Below are 15,142 nucleotides of genomic sequence, written 5' to 3'. Positions count from 1 at the left end.
ACTAAACTGATAGAATATTCCTGAGGAAAGTTTCGTCTAGTTAGAATTGAAGCCTTCTGAAGTTAGCAACTCACCTAATGTCTACAATGCTTTGCCCAACATCAAGAAATAAGGATGATAATGCAGAGTGAAGGGTTCAACATAGGCAGAAAAAAGTTAAAGCATTCCTAACTTGCTGTGGTGAACAGAATAGCGCAGATGCAACTCAATCTCGTCCTCGTTGAATTCGTGGATGAAGAGGTCCAAGTTTTAACACATAAAGGAGGAGCAAACAATTGCCCTATGCATGGATGCCTGAGAACAATAACAACAGCTTCTCAGATTGATCTACGCAGGCCACTGTCACTACAAGAATCCTGTTAATACATGACAGTTTCAGTCCATCACAGACCTATGTAAAATTGTCATGCAAAGGTATGTGTGACGGATTTAAAATCCGTCATGTATATCGCGTCATAATTTGACCACCGTACACTCCATGACGGATCTTTGAAAACCGTCACCGACCATGACGGATCTTGACCGTCATGACTATGGTGCTCATAACGGCGTTAACTTCTATGCCACATCACCATCTGACATGGATCTGACATGGCAGCCTGTGTAGTAATCAGCCCATCTAAGTTTTGGCCCACTACATTTCAGCCCTGTCCAAGAGTGGCGGCCCATATAGCAATCGACCCAATTATAATTTAAGCCCATTAATTTCAAGGCCCACTAAAATTCACGCATCTCTCATTTTCCATGGAAAATTTACGCCAATAAGAATTTGACAGAAAGTATATGCTCATGTCATTAGAAAAAGAAAATTACAACAACAGATCCAAAAATACACTTGTACAGGAGCGGAAAAAAGACCCAAAAAACCTTAATTTTACAAGCATGTCCCGAAGAACACTATCCTACTCTACAACCAGCACCACGCCCACCAAGCGATGGCCACTCTTATCAGGCGGCCACACACCAACTAGGGGTCTTCCAAGCAGCAGATCCACCCGTCCATGCCAAAGTTGTCAAAACGCATGTCTTTCTTGTTGAAAATGCTGCCATAACCAATATCTGCCACATGATGAAAAATATGTTGCGTTATAAAAAATTACAGCCAGTAGGTTAAACTACTACACATTATCAAGTTCTATATTTTTTCACTCCCAGGATGCAAAGTAGTGCAACAGATTAACAAAGGTGTGAGAAGAAACAACTGGTGGCAACAAAAAGAAATGATGAGCATACATAGATCAATAGAGTTGGAAGTAAACTCCGTTTTGCTTATTTTAAAAAATCACTACAGTAAACTTGATAAGAAATGCAGCCCAGCTGAATAATGCGCATTAATGAAAATTCCTAGCCATTGTTTCTCAAAAGGTAAAAAAGAATGAAACAATTCCATGATGATTATGTCTTGATGGAATGGAATATGTGTCCTATCTGATATGATATTCCACAAGAAAAAGATCTGGCATATGTGGCTTACGATTAATCTAGATGAAAATACATTTGTAAGATACTCCTATAGATAAAAATAGTCCGACTACAGATACAACAGATATTGTGTAGAAGACATAAAGGATTGGATCAAGTAGAAGTCAGTTTTTGTATGTATTATTACACATATAAAAATAGTAACTATAGATACAACAAATATTATGTAGTATCACACTTCAATATATTACGGGCATTACCTGCCCTTACATATTTAGCTAAAAAGGCATAAAAAGTTAGTATAACACATTCTGATTGTATAGCATTCAATATTCATACTTCGTTCCCAAACCATCAAATGCTTGGTACACTCATTAATTAACATTAATACAAATAGTTTTGATCATTATAAATTTATAGTTCACCATATCTAAGATTAACTTTGGCATGTTAGTCCAAGGAGATCATCTAGGGATTCAATACAGTGACACATGAATTCTAGGAACTACACAATTAGGATGATATGTCATATCTCAACTAAATAATGCACACTTCACAATGCTAGCTAGTTATTTGCACAATATTTCAAGCGTCTTCTATTGAGTGAATCTGTGAGGTAACATAGAAACAGTTGCTGGTGACATTAAAAGATAACTCTAAGTGAAGACAATGTAATTACAGTAAAACATTGTTTCCCCCTCCATACTATCTGTTATTGGTAGTAATCTCATTCAAAATGGATTGAACAGAAAAAGGAAGTTAATCAAGCCACAAAGAAGATAATTTTTGGCATCCAAGCAAAAAGATATATGCAATACACAACGACTAGCAATTTTTTAGTTCTAGCCTACTTATCACGTAGTACATTTTTTCCATTTTCAATAAGAAAATACTATTACAGTGACCTACATATATTTGTAATATAATCTGACCTACATATATGAATGTTTTAGCATCTCTCAGTTCTTTTTAATTCACACACCAGGCTAAACATCCGGTTAGCCATACTTCTACCTTATCTTACCAGGCTAAAGATCATCATCAACTCTGGAGCTATTCCAGTGGCATTAAAAGGATGTTTTTGGGCATCATGAGAGAAGGTTAATTCCAATTTTGCAAGTCTCGACACTTGAACTGATCAGAAATTTCACATCAACATAACCACAGACACGGCTAACTATAATTTATAAATCAATGCAAGTTAAACATGTCAAAACTAAGTTGAAATCCACATATATTATTTTCCTTTTAATAGGTGTATATCTAAGAAATCAGACGTACTAACACATGTATGTTGCGCTACATATATACGATTACTTAGAATGATACATAATCCAGATAAACGGCTTGCATATTCTGACAATGTGTGTGGTTTCTTAATATTTACGCATCTTTATGACATCCAAATTTATAGTTATTTCCAGTTAATAATTAGACAGTTTTTCAGGTAAATAATTAGGTTTTTTCTCAAGTACTACATACACGCATCTGCAAAACAAGTCGATTCTGGCAAGATACAGAGTCACAGCTGAATTTATATCTAACAGGTTGAAGTTACCAAATTAACTCCCAAAAGATCTGTACCAAAGCAACATGAAGACCGGTGCATCTTAGAATTTTTTTAGCTATATCATACTATGGATTAGCATTAGCTTGCACTGATTAAATTATGTGTAACAGTGCAAGAGAACCAGATCCACAAAAGCATCAGCAACTAACCAAGCTCACATGTTCATCTAAGCAATTGAATCCACCATTAAACTGAACAAAAACATGATTCGTATTTAGATTGCAGGTATCATCCAGATTTGGGCGTAAAGGGGGGAGATGGGATAAGCTCACCACGCTAGGAGGGCAGAACGCAACCGTCGGTGAGCTCGTTCATGTGGTGCAGGATAGGAGGCCAAGGGGGTGCTGGACAAGCTGCTTCACCTCCTCCGGAGGAGAGAGCTCGTTGGGGACAGCCGCGTCAAGGAGGAGGACGTCCTGTACACCATTGGATGGGTGGAGAAGGCAGTAGTCATTAGTAGGACAGAAATCAACCCTAATAAATAGTACAGCCAAGTACACCAAGTAACCAAAAGACATCATTTTGTTGCTTCGTATGTTATCTCCAGTGCTTCAAATTATTCAGCGAAGTCTTGTGCATGTTTGTGTTACCTGTAATTGCTGAGTGCTGGTTGTAGAACAGGTCCTGTGTCTATATCATATATGTTATTTTTTATCTTTATATCCAGCTACAACTATATATGGTTCAAAATTCCCACCTTCAAGTTCTCTTCTCCTATGTGTGTATTAAGATTGTGTAGGCTACAGCTGTAACCTCGGATAAATATCAACAACTCTGTACTGCAGGCTGCAGCTATGATTTTATTGCCAATTAATTGGTAAGTTTTTCTCTAAATATAATTGGCATTAGCATTTCTTCAGGATCCATTCTATTTGACAGTTTGATCCCTTATTTATACAATCGATAGAGTTATTTGAATAAGTAAATCTTTGAACACTCTTCTAACAATATAGATTTTTTAAGAAAGAATGGTTAGTATATGATAATATAGATTCTTTGAACACGCTCACAGTATTTGATTATTGTTTCGCCCTTTGCTGTACATATTTTGTAGTGACAACACCAGAATTGGTATGCTCTTGCCTGAGCTTATAATTCAGGGCTACTGAAAATCATGATTACCAATACTCAACACAGGTGTGTATAGATGCAAATATTATATGCATCTAGCAGGGCAACGCCCAACACCCAGCAAAAAGGCGCAACAGACCCACGAACAACTAAACAAACGGATTGTTAACCTGGAAAAAGAGCGGCGCGGCGAAGCAGGCAGCCTGCTTCTGGTAAAAGATTAAATTGCATATTTGACAGCACAAGCAGCAATTTGTCCCCAAAATTAAAAACAAGATGACCACTACAGACTAACCACATCTAGCACAAGCAATCTGTCCCATCAAATTGTTTACTCCAGGCAATATAGGCACGGCAGCACAACCTTACCTGACGCCATGAAGATTGTTCAGGGGAAGGGCGTGCTTCTGCTGTACCAGTGCTCCTCCTTGAAGGTCGAGAATGAGGAGCAGCACCGGCGTTCGCCGTGACCGTCATCGAGCAGGACAAGGACACAGTGTCCGCCCTCCTCCCGGACAGGCGGCTGCAGGGTGCGCCACGTCTGTGGATCCTGCGGGAGGAGATCCTCCGCGCCGCCCTGCTCGAGGTAGAACATCAGAAGGCGAGGGCGCACGTGGGGGCGCTAAAGACGGTGGAGAAGAGCCGCCAGAGGCCGTCGGACATGCGCCAATAACGAAGGCGATGAGAGAGGCCGAAACCCTAGCACGGGTGTGGGATTTGGGCGAGCGGTAGAGGCCGGGAAGGGAAAATCTTGCCAGGGGGGAGGATGGAGCCGAAAGAGCCGACCTCGGCGGTGTGCACCGCGCCGGCGATAGCTGCCGGAATCGCCGGAATCAGGAGTGGGCAGTTGTGGCGGCTGAGGGAACGGAGGAGAGAATGGGGATTAGGGTTAGGGCTTCTTTGGATCACAGGATTAGAAAACACAGGAATTCGAAAAACACAGGGATTTGATGGGATTGCAGGTGCAAAACAGAGGATTACAAAATAGAGGGAAACTGCAGGAACGATCATTCGGATGGAACACAGGAAAAACATAGGAAAAGTGCCTCGATCCTACGCGAATCACTGAAAAAAAAGAGGCTAGAGTGGATGCTGAAATTCCTATAGGATTGAGGTGTAGGAATGCAATCCGTAGGAATTTTGGAGATGTCATTCCTTTGATCCAAAGGGCTTGCTTAGGGAAAAATCCAATGGATTGAAATCCTCCAATATTCCTATAAAAATCCTTCAATCCAAAGAGGCCCTTAGATGGGGATGGATCGTGGGTTAAATAGGCTGGCTCCAAAATTTTGCCACGGGCCGCGTCGGCGACTTAAAATTTCGCATGTCCACGCGCGCGCTCGAAATTTCTGGCGCGTCCTCCTTTTATTTTTAACTTCTATTATATTACACATTCAACTGACATATGGGCCAACCAAGAAACCACACACGACACATCAGCAGGAGCCATCGGTGACGGTCGAAAGAAAAAGACAAGACTTGCAAGTTGATATGTGACAGTTTCCGTGACGGCCCATCGATGTCCATCATAAAGGGCTACCTTTTTCGGAGGGCAGTCACATCCTGTTGATCGATGACGCTTTCCGTGACGGATAAGAGAAAACCGTCATCATCCATGACGATTTCTAGGAACGTCACCAGAAATCCGTCATGTATTAACAGGTTTCTTGTAGTGTGTAAACTGAGAGGGGAGGAGAAGATGCGTACTGCCATGTTACTGACCCAACATTGGCGGATATGCGCCCTCCTGATAGACTCTTTGATCGCTAGGCTAGATCAGATCCGATAAACCTACATTCTCCTTGGGTTGATGAACTCGAGCCAGAGGCCATCATGGTGAGATGGTCACGACGGTGATGACATGAAGACGGCGGCGGTGGTGTGCTTCCCGTGAGCACCGCGCTGACCTTAGATCGGTAGGGGATTTCAGTGGGGTTTGGGGCGATGAACTTCGTCAGTCGTGCCCCGGCCCCCACCTCTGTTTATATATGCGCGGGTCACAGGGGCCCACCAACCATACGAGGGTTGGGCGCCCCCAATTAGGGCGCTGATCTAAGGGCCCGGTGGGCCGTTGGGCCCACACGGAGGAGATCAACCTAACATTCTCCCCTTGATCTCAACTTTACTTTTAACCTTATACTTTCTTGTTTATTTGTTTCATCACATATTGGTACATAGAGCATGTTTCATCGTCACAGCTTAATTGCCGATAGAATCATACAGCTACAACATACGTTTTGTTTCGAAACAAATTCTGTTCCTTTTGGGCCTATCCAGGAATCATAGGCTTTCCCTTAAACCCATGCCGGCTAAGTGTTCCTTGAACACATTGGGTGGTAAGCCTTTCATTAGCGGATCCGCAAGCATATCCTTTGTTCTTATATGCTCGAGACTTATAGTTTGATCTTGGATTTTATCTTTCACAAGATAATACCTTATCTCTATTGTTTTGGCAGTATTACTCGACTTGTTGTTGTGAGCGTAAAATACTGCGGGCTGGTTGTCACAGTACATCTTTAGTGGTTTGTGAATACAATCTACCACTTTCAAGTTGGGTATAAATTTCTTTAATTAGCCATATCGCCTGCCCCGTGGCCTCGAAGCATGCTATAAATTCGACATACAGCATGGATGATGCAACTATCGACTGCTTGGAGCTTTCCACGAAATAGCTCCCCTAGTGAGGGTGAATACCTATCCTGACGTGGATTTTCTATCATCTCTGTCCCCCGCAAAATCGGTGTGTGAATACCTTTTTATCTCTAGGGAATCACTTCTCCTGTATATTAACATGTAGTCCTTCATGCCTTGCGCATAACACAATGCTTTCTTTACCATCTTCCTGTGCTCAATGCCTGGATTCTCTTGATATCTACCGAGTACCCCGGTGATAAAAGCTAAGTCAGGGCGAGTGCACACTTGTGCATACTGTAAGCTTCCAATAGCCGAAGCATATGGTGCTGCTTTCATTTGACCGATCTCGTACTGATTCTTGGGACATTGGAATTTCCCAAAACTATCGCCCTTGACTATAAGAGCAGGTGTGGCTTTACTCGCATGCATATTATACTTTTGAAGAACCTTTTCTAAATATGCTTTCTGCGATAGTCATAAGACTCCATTTTTCCTATCTCGGTGAATTTCTATGCCCAAAACATAGGATGCTTCACCAAGACCTGTTATGTCAAAATTTGAGGATAAGTATTTCTGTGTTTCTTGTAGTAGACTAACATCACTGCTAGCAAGCAGAATATCATCCACATACAAGATTAGGAAAATATATTTCCCATTTTAAAACCTTGCATAAATGCAGTTATCCTCAATATTTTCTTTAAATTCAAAACTTTTAATCGTTTGATTAAACTTTAGATACCTCTATCTAGAGGCTTGCCTTAATCCATAAATGGATTTCTTCAGGCGGCATCCCATATTTTCCTTGCCTTCCATGATAAAACCCTTGGGTTGTTTAATGTAGACATTTTCTTTTAAATCCCCATTGAGAAATGTCGTCTTTACGTCCATTTGATGTAACTCTAAATCAAAATGAGCAACTAATGTCATTATGATTCTGAAGGAATCCTTACATGAGACTGGAGAAAATGTCTCGTTGTAATCTATCCCTTCTCTTTGTGTAAATCCTTTTGCCACAAGTCTTTCTTTATACTTTTCCACATTCCCTTTAGAGTCATACTTAGTTTTGTAGACCCATTTGCAGCCTACTGTCTTGGCTCCTTTAGGAATTTCCTCTAAGTCCCAAACATCTTTGGAACTCATCGATTTCACCTCGTCTTCCATTGCCCTCATCCACTTCGATGAATGAGGGCTTCTCATGGCTTCTTCATATGAGGTGGGATCTTTTTCTGTGTGAACTATTTCTGTGTTATAAACTTTATAATCAGTAGAAATAGCTGACTTTTTGTGTCTTGTAGACCTTCTAAGGTCCTCAGTTTTTGGCACATTCTGTGCCTCAACTTCTGGCACTTCTTCTAAGATTTGCTGCTGCACCTCCCTTTCATGCTCAACAACGGGTTCAGTCGGCTCCTGACGGACAGGTTCCGGGTCTACCCCCATATTTGTCATGGGTGGAGTTGCAACTGGTAGTGAGAAAAATGGCTCCTGGATCATCGGATTAGGTGCATGCACCCTCTTCTCCTCAAGATCAATTTTCCGAGCTACCATGCTCCCCCTCATCATTTCGTCCTCTAAGAAGACTGCATGTCTTGTTTCTACAAACTTTGTATATCTGTCTGGATAGCCAATGAAGTGGCAACTCACTATTTTGGGATCTAACTTTGCAATGTTTGGATTAAACATTTTGGCCTCAGCAGGGCACCCCCACACCCTGAAGTGTTGTAAGGAGGGCACTCTTCTAGTACATAGCTTGTACGGTGTTTTGGGCACCGACTTGCTTGGTACTCTGTTGAGAATGTGAATGGCGGTTTTAAGCGCCTCCATCCATAATCCCAATGACAAGATGGAGTAACTCATCATGCTGCACACCATATCCATAAGTGTACGGTTGCGCCTTTCAGCTACTCCATTTTGCTGAGGCTCGCCCGACATTGAATACTGGGCTACTATGTCAGTCTCTTGCAAGAACTTTGCAAAAGGTCCACGGACTTGGCCATATGGAGTGTGCCGACCGTAGTACTCTCCCCCATGCTCGGATCCTACTATCTTTATTCTTTTATCGTGCTATTTTTCAACTTCAGCTTTGAATATTTTAAAGTCATCCAACACTTCGGATCTTTCTTTGATTGGATAAATATATCCATAGCAAGAGTAGTCATCTATGAATGTTATGAACAAGGCATATCCATCCACACTTTTCACCGGAAATGGTCCACAAATGTCAGTGTGAATGATTTCTAGTCTGCCTGTGCTATGGATTGCACCCTTTTTGATTTGTTTTATATACTTTCCTTTAATGCAATCTATGCATTGTTCTAAGTCCGAGAATTCTAACGGAGGAAGAATTTCACTTTTGACTAATCTTTCTATTCTCCCCTTGGAAATATGGCCCAAGCGACGGTGCCATAATTTTGATGAGTCATGTGTTCTCTTTCTTTTCTTTTGTTCTTTATTCGACGCGACATGCTCATTCACATTACACACATAATGCACTTTTTCACGTAGTGATAATAAATAAAGCTCATCGTGTAGAAAAGCATCACCCACGTAAGCATTATTAAGCCATATGGCACACGTGCCATGTCCAAAATAACATTCATAATTATCTTTGTCCAAACATGAAATGTTAATCAAGTTTCTATGACATGATGGAACATATAAAACATCTCTAAGCAGAAGCTTGAATCCATCGGCTAACTCCAAGGAGATGTCGCCGATAGCTGCAACTTCTGCTTCAACTCCGTTTGCCACTTCAATGCGTCTTTCGCTTCTTTGCGTAGTCCGCGTCGAATGGAATCCCTGTAAAGAATTTGCAACATGAACAGTTTCTCCTGAGTCAATCCACGAAGTATATTTCAAAAACTATGTATAGAAGGATTCATTTACAAAGGAAACTATATTGTTACCTCTTTTTGCCATGATTGATTTTAGCCAATCAGGGCAGTCTTTCTTGTAATGCCCGGTCTTCTTACAGTGGAGACATGTGTCTTTGTCCACTGGGAAAGACTTCCGCTGATGCTGATAGGGAGCTTTACCATGTGGCTTTGAGGGGGAACTTTTGCTGTTTTGATTGTAATTCTTTTTCTTATGATCCTTCACATAGTTGAGTGAACCACCATGTGAGGCTTTGAGTCTGTCCTCTTCTTGGACACACATTGCTATTGTCTTTTCAATGTCCCATGTTCCAGGTGACATATTGTAGTTTACAACAAAAGTTTCAAACTCCTTTGGCAGTGAAGCCATGACCAGGTGGACCAGAAGCGCTGGCACTAGTAGAAAATGGGCCATTTGTCCCGGTTCTAGAGGCCCATTAGCCCCGATTCTGGAACCGGGACTAATGGGTTGACACTAAAGCCCAACACCTTTAGTCCCGGTTCACTTACAAACTGGGACAGATGGTGCTCCACGTGGCCGCTGCGGCGAGCCCAGGCAGGAGGGCTTTTAGTCCCGGTTGGTAACACCAACCGGGACCAAATGGCATCCACGCGTTAGCAGCTCAGGAGTTGGGTTTTTTTTGAAAGGGGGGGGGGTTAGGGGGTTTTGGAGGGTTAATTATTTAGGGGTTTCATATGTTGTGTTAGCTGGCTAATAGCTAGAGAGAAGTGACCTCTCTTATCTCCGTGCTTGGTCGATGCTAGCTACCATGCATGCATACGTATAGAGAGAACTCGACACGCTAGCTAGTAAGAAAATGAAGGAACCATTAAGTACAGAAGATCGTCATGATGAACATATACAGAGAGAAGTGATCGACCTCTGTTTCTCCACGAGATTGGTCGAACAACAAGTTTCCGTATATCTGTCCGACGCTACTAGCTACATATATATAATAAGATCTCTTACAAACCCTAACATCTAAGGTCTATTTGAACTTCCACATGGTATTCTCCGTCTTTATTTGTGACGTGGTCAAGAAAGAATCCCGCCAATTCCTCTCGAATTGCTCGTATGTGATCATGTGGTAGGAATTCATCCCACATCTCCCACATCTAATTTAAAGAAGTGGGTCAATACATGTATATGAATGAAACTCAACACAAATGATGGTAATAAAATAAAACTATGAATATTATAGTTTACGTACTTCAAAATCTTTTTTAGAGTAGCCCCCCGCTTAGATTTCGTCGAGTTGTAGATGAACTCGCAAACGTAGTATCCACAAAAATCATTCCCAGATTCCTGCCACAAGACCTTTACGGGAAATAGATTTAATCAAACTGATAATCAAGCATGCTTAATGGTTTTGATGAAACTAGCTAGAATCAATGGGAGATGCACGGAACTAGCTAGTAGTACTTACTTTTGGGTGTGTAAATTGCAGCTCCTTCGACAATGCCGGAGCAATGGTGGTGAACTGTTTCCAAACCCTGCCAGACAAAGAGAATATTTACTTGATATCAGGAAAAGAACAAAGTTGCCGATATGGTGCGATAATGATCGATTGAACTTACCTCTGGAGCATATCATTCATGTTCGCATACTCGGGACTTTTTCTTCTAGAGTCCAAGACATTTATTATTCCAGTTTCAAGCTTAATCTCTAGCAAAATAAAGTGAAAGCTGCGCATGCATGCATAACTCATCAATTAGATTACTATAATTAACCTCGACTAAGGGAAACCGAATATGCACAAGACAGTAACACTCACTGGAAGTTGTAAGGAAAGAATATTTTATCTTTGTTTTGATTTTTAATCAACGATTGTAGCAAGTTTTCCTCGGTCTCATCGACTTTGTGTTTGACTGTGTATTCATGTATGATATTTGGGTTAATGAACCCAATGTCATAGATATCTGCTTTCCTGCATTCAACGATCTTCAACCTGCATAATATAGTGAGGATAATTATATATACATGCAATGAAAGAGCTGAGCTATATATAGAGACTTAATTACAAAAGCAGTACTTACGAACATTAGCAAATCACGAGTGTTTTGTCGAGGGACTTTTGATTGTATAACTGGAATAACTCGTCAAATTCAATATTCAAAATATCCATTCCAATGAGGTCATGCTCCTCTTTAATTCTCATCGTCAAAGTATGCCTCCCAGACTGCCTGCATCTTTCCATGTACCAGTCATGGAGTCTTCGCATCATCGTTGTTAGACGAGGATGATCAGGTTTGACGAGAGGCCTCCCATACTCGAACTTGAATTCGTCCACCTCCATTATTTCAGTGGGTACATCATCAGGCAGGTAATCACCAAGATTGGTACCGGGCACCATCCCTGGATTATTAGCGACGATATCGCTAGACACCTTGAGCGGGGGGCACATTTACTTCGCCTGTTCGTTGAGCTGGGGAATTTGTTCCCCACTTCTTCGTGCTGCTAACCTTGCATCGCTGAAAGTACTTCCTGACCGCTCTGCTTCCTTATATGCCTTTTTAAATAGTGAGCTCATAGTTGGAATCCGGTGGAGGCAGAAGTGGTCGCTTCAGGGCATTGATAGTCCGCTTCAGTTTTACCGAACCTATTGTTTCCTTCGGAGGTGGAGGTTTCGGTGAAAAAAAGTCCCTCACTTGGGCACGACTGATGTCCTCGTTTTCCTTGTCGGTCCTCTCATAAGGTAACTTTTTCGGAGCCTTGAGAGATGGACCGTATTTGAACTACTTCGCTCCTTTGCTTGTACTACTACTAGCCGCCGGAGCAGCGGCCTCTCTCTTCCGCTGTTGTTGACATGGCGGAGTCGGCTGACGCGCCGGAGGAGGCGGAGTGCTCTGACGCGCTGGAGGAGGCTGTGTGCCCAGTGAGGGAGTCCTGGACTAAGGAGTCCTCGGGCGTCCGGCCTATTATCTATTGGGCCGGACTGATGGGCTGTGAAGACATGAAAACCGAAGACCGCACCCGTGTTCGGATTGGACTCTACTTGGCGTGGAAGGCAAGCTTGGCGACCGAAGATTCCTTCTTATGTAACCGACTCTATGTAAACCCTAGACCCCCCCGGTGTCCATATAAACCGGAGGGGTTAGTCCGGAAAGGACACACACACATTACCATAGTCATATAGGCTAGACTTCTAGGGTTTAGCCATTACGATCTCGTGGTAGATCAACTCTTGTAATACCCATATTCATCAAGATCAATCAAGTAGGAAGTAGGGTATTACCTCCATAGAGAGGGCCCGAACCTGGGTAAACATCGTGTCCCCCGTCTCCTATTACCATCGATCCTAGACACACAGTTCTGGACCCCCTACCCGAGATCCGCCGGTTTTGACACCGACATTGGTGCTTTCATTGAGAGTTCCACTGTGTCGTCGACAAAAGTTTTCGATGGCCCCTTCTATCATCGATAACGACACTGTCCAAGGAGGAACCTTCCTCCCCGGACAGACTTCTGTGTTCGGCGGCTTCGTACTGCTGGCCAAGTCGCTTGGCCATCTGGAGCAGATCGACAGCTACGCCCCTGGCCGTCAGGTCAGATTTGGAAGCTTGAACTACGTCGCGGATATCCGTGGAGACTTGACCTTCAATGGGTTCGAGACCGCGGCGATCGCTCCTCCTCGCTCCGATGAACATGACTTAAATCTATCACCGGATCACATCCAGGAGATGGTTCATGTTGCTGCAACGGCCTTAGATCCGGAGCAGATCGTACCGTCCAAGACCACAGAGTCCGCGGCGTTGGAGCCGCACACGGACGCAATACCCTACAATATCCGCGTCAACGGAATTCCGGACTCGTTTTCGGCTATAAATTCCAAACCACGTATGCCTGCGGACACCGAGTTGGATCGGTTATCGATCTTCGAGTTCAGCGCCGCAGACATCTTTCAACACTCGCCCTTGGGCGATACGCTAAATTCATTAAAAAACATGTCCTTGGCAGGGGACTCACAGCCGAACTATGTTCGGTTCGAACTAGGGGCTGATGGAGAATTTTGCTCCCCACCCGCCACCCACTTCATAGCTACTGTCGAACTCAACCGACGTGCTTAACTAGGGCTCCGATGACATCGACAGCTTGGACGGCGATGCCGACAAGGAGCAAGAAAACAGGCAAGCTAGCCCCGACGAACAGGCCCTACCCAGCGACAATCCGAAGGACGACAACTACCTTCCACTCTCCGAAGACGAGGTAAGCCTCGGTGACGAAGACTTCATTGTACCCGAAGGACCCCTCGAGCAGGAGCGTTTCAAGCACAGGCTAATAGCTACAGCAAGGAGCCTGAAAAAGAAGCAGCAGCAGCTTCAAGCTGACCAAGACCTGCTCAATAATAGATGGACCAAAGTCCTGGCCGCCGAAGAATACGACCTTAGTGGCCGAGCCAAAAGCTACCCGAAGCATAGATCTGTAACACCCCCAGTGTCATGCTACAGTAACCCTCTGTGACTAAGCTAATCATTTTTCCAAACAATGCTTAATCACCTTTGTTCAATAGCCCATTTGAAATTCCAGCCAATTCAAATTCAAGTGAAGTTTGAAGTTGCTCAAAAGTTGCTGGAAAAATGTTCATCATTTGTCAAAAATTCCATAACAATTATTTGTTAAGGAACACAACATTACTTTTGTGCAAAGATGAGCATTAGCAATTATAACAACACCAATTCAGCATTTTTAAATGCTATCCTAATTATGAAAAATACTAAATGAATTCTTCTGGTCTCCAAAATATTTGTGGCACTTTCTATAATCACCAGGGATTTATTGGGACAACTCCCAAATTTTTCCTAAGTGAAATAGTTGACCAAATAATTCCCTTTCTCTCTCTGTTAATAAATAAAAGCTAAAAGAGAAAATAAGAAATAGAAAAAGGCCTAATGACTACTGTGCGGCTGGGCCTTAGTGAAACAGTAGCCGGCCCAGCCCGTTTGGAGGTCGTCGTCCTGCTCATCGCGCGGTGTCGCGCGCCCGTACTGACACGGCGACAGCCGCCTCGCTGTCGGCCATCCCACGACTCCCCGACGCCGATAAGAGCCTCCCCGGTCGCCTCTCCCTTCCCCGCAAACCCTAGATATCCCAGTTTTCCCCCTCGCTCTCTCTATCGCTCCCGCGCGAGCTCGCCCGAAGCGCTCGCCGCCGTCCCCCGCTCGATCCCGCGGCCACCGTCACCTCTTCGCCGCCTCACCGTGCCACAACGACGCGCCATCCTCGGCTACACCCTCTGCACCAACTGGAGCGAGAAGGGAGCCACCACCGTGAGCCCGACGACCCCTTCTTCCTCCTGCGGCCGTCTTTGTATCCGGCGCCGATTCGCCGCCGTTGGTCCTCCCCGAGCCCGCTAACGCACACCTACAGGCTCACGGTGAGCAGCCGCATCGCCTCCCACTCTCTCCCGCCTCTCCCCATAGCCGCAGCCGCCGCTTTTGCCGCGCCCGAACACCTCGCCGCCGATGAGCTCGTAGCCGTGCCCTCGCTGCCCGTCGAGCTCAAACGAGCTCGGGTTCGTGCTCAGCACGCCCGTGCGAGCCCGAAGCACTCATCCCCGCGCTCTGGCGAGCTCCG

At 43.8% G+C, this 15,142-nt stretch overlaps 1 long non-coding RNA gene across 1 annotated transcript; it reads right to left on the bottom strand.

Moving 5' to 3' along the window:
* Nucleotides 1-762: 762 nt before the first annotated feature.
* Nucleotides 763-4,993, bottom strand: LOC123181407 (uncharacterized). Its single transcript, XR_006491716.1, has 3 exons — nt 4,433-4,993; nt 3,265-3,408; nt 763-1,059 (listed from the first exon to the last, which is right to left on the bottom strand). It is a non-coding gene; the product is annotated as an uncharacterized lncRNA (long non-coding RNA).
* Nucleotides 4,994-15,142: the final 10,149 nt, after the last annotated feature.

Source organism: Triticum aestivum, chromosome 1D, assembly GCF_018294505.1.
Source record: "Triticum aestivum cultivar Chinese Spring chromosome 1D, IWGSC CS RefSeq v2.1, whole genome shotgun sequence".
Lineage (NCBI taxonomy): Eukaryota > Viridiplantae > Streptophyta > Magnoliopsida > Poales > Poaceae > Triticum > Triticum aestivum.
The sequence above is the reverse complement of the archived record's forward strand: the minus strand, read 5'-3'. Positions and strand labels throughout refer to the sequence as shown.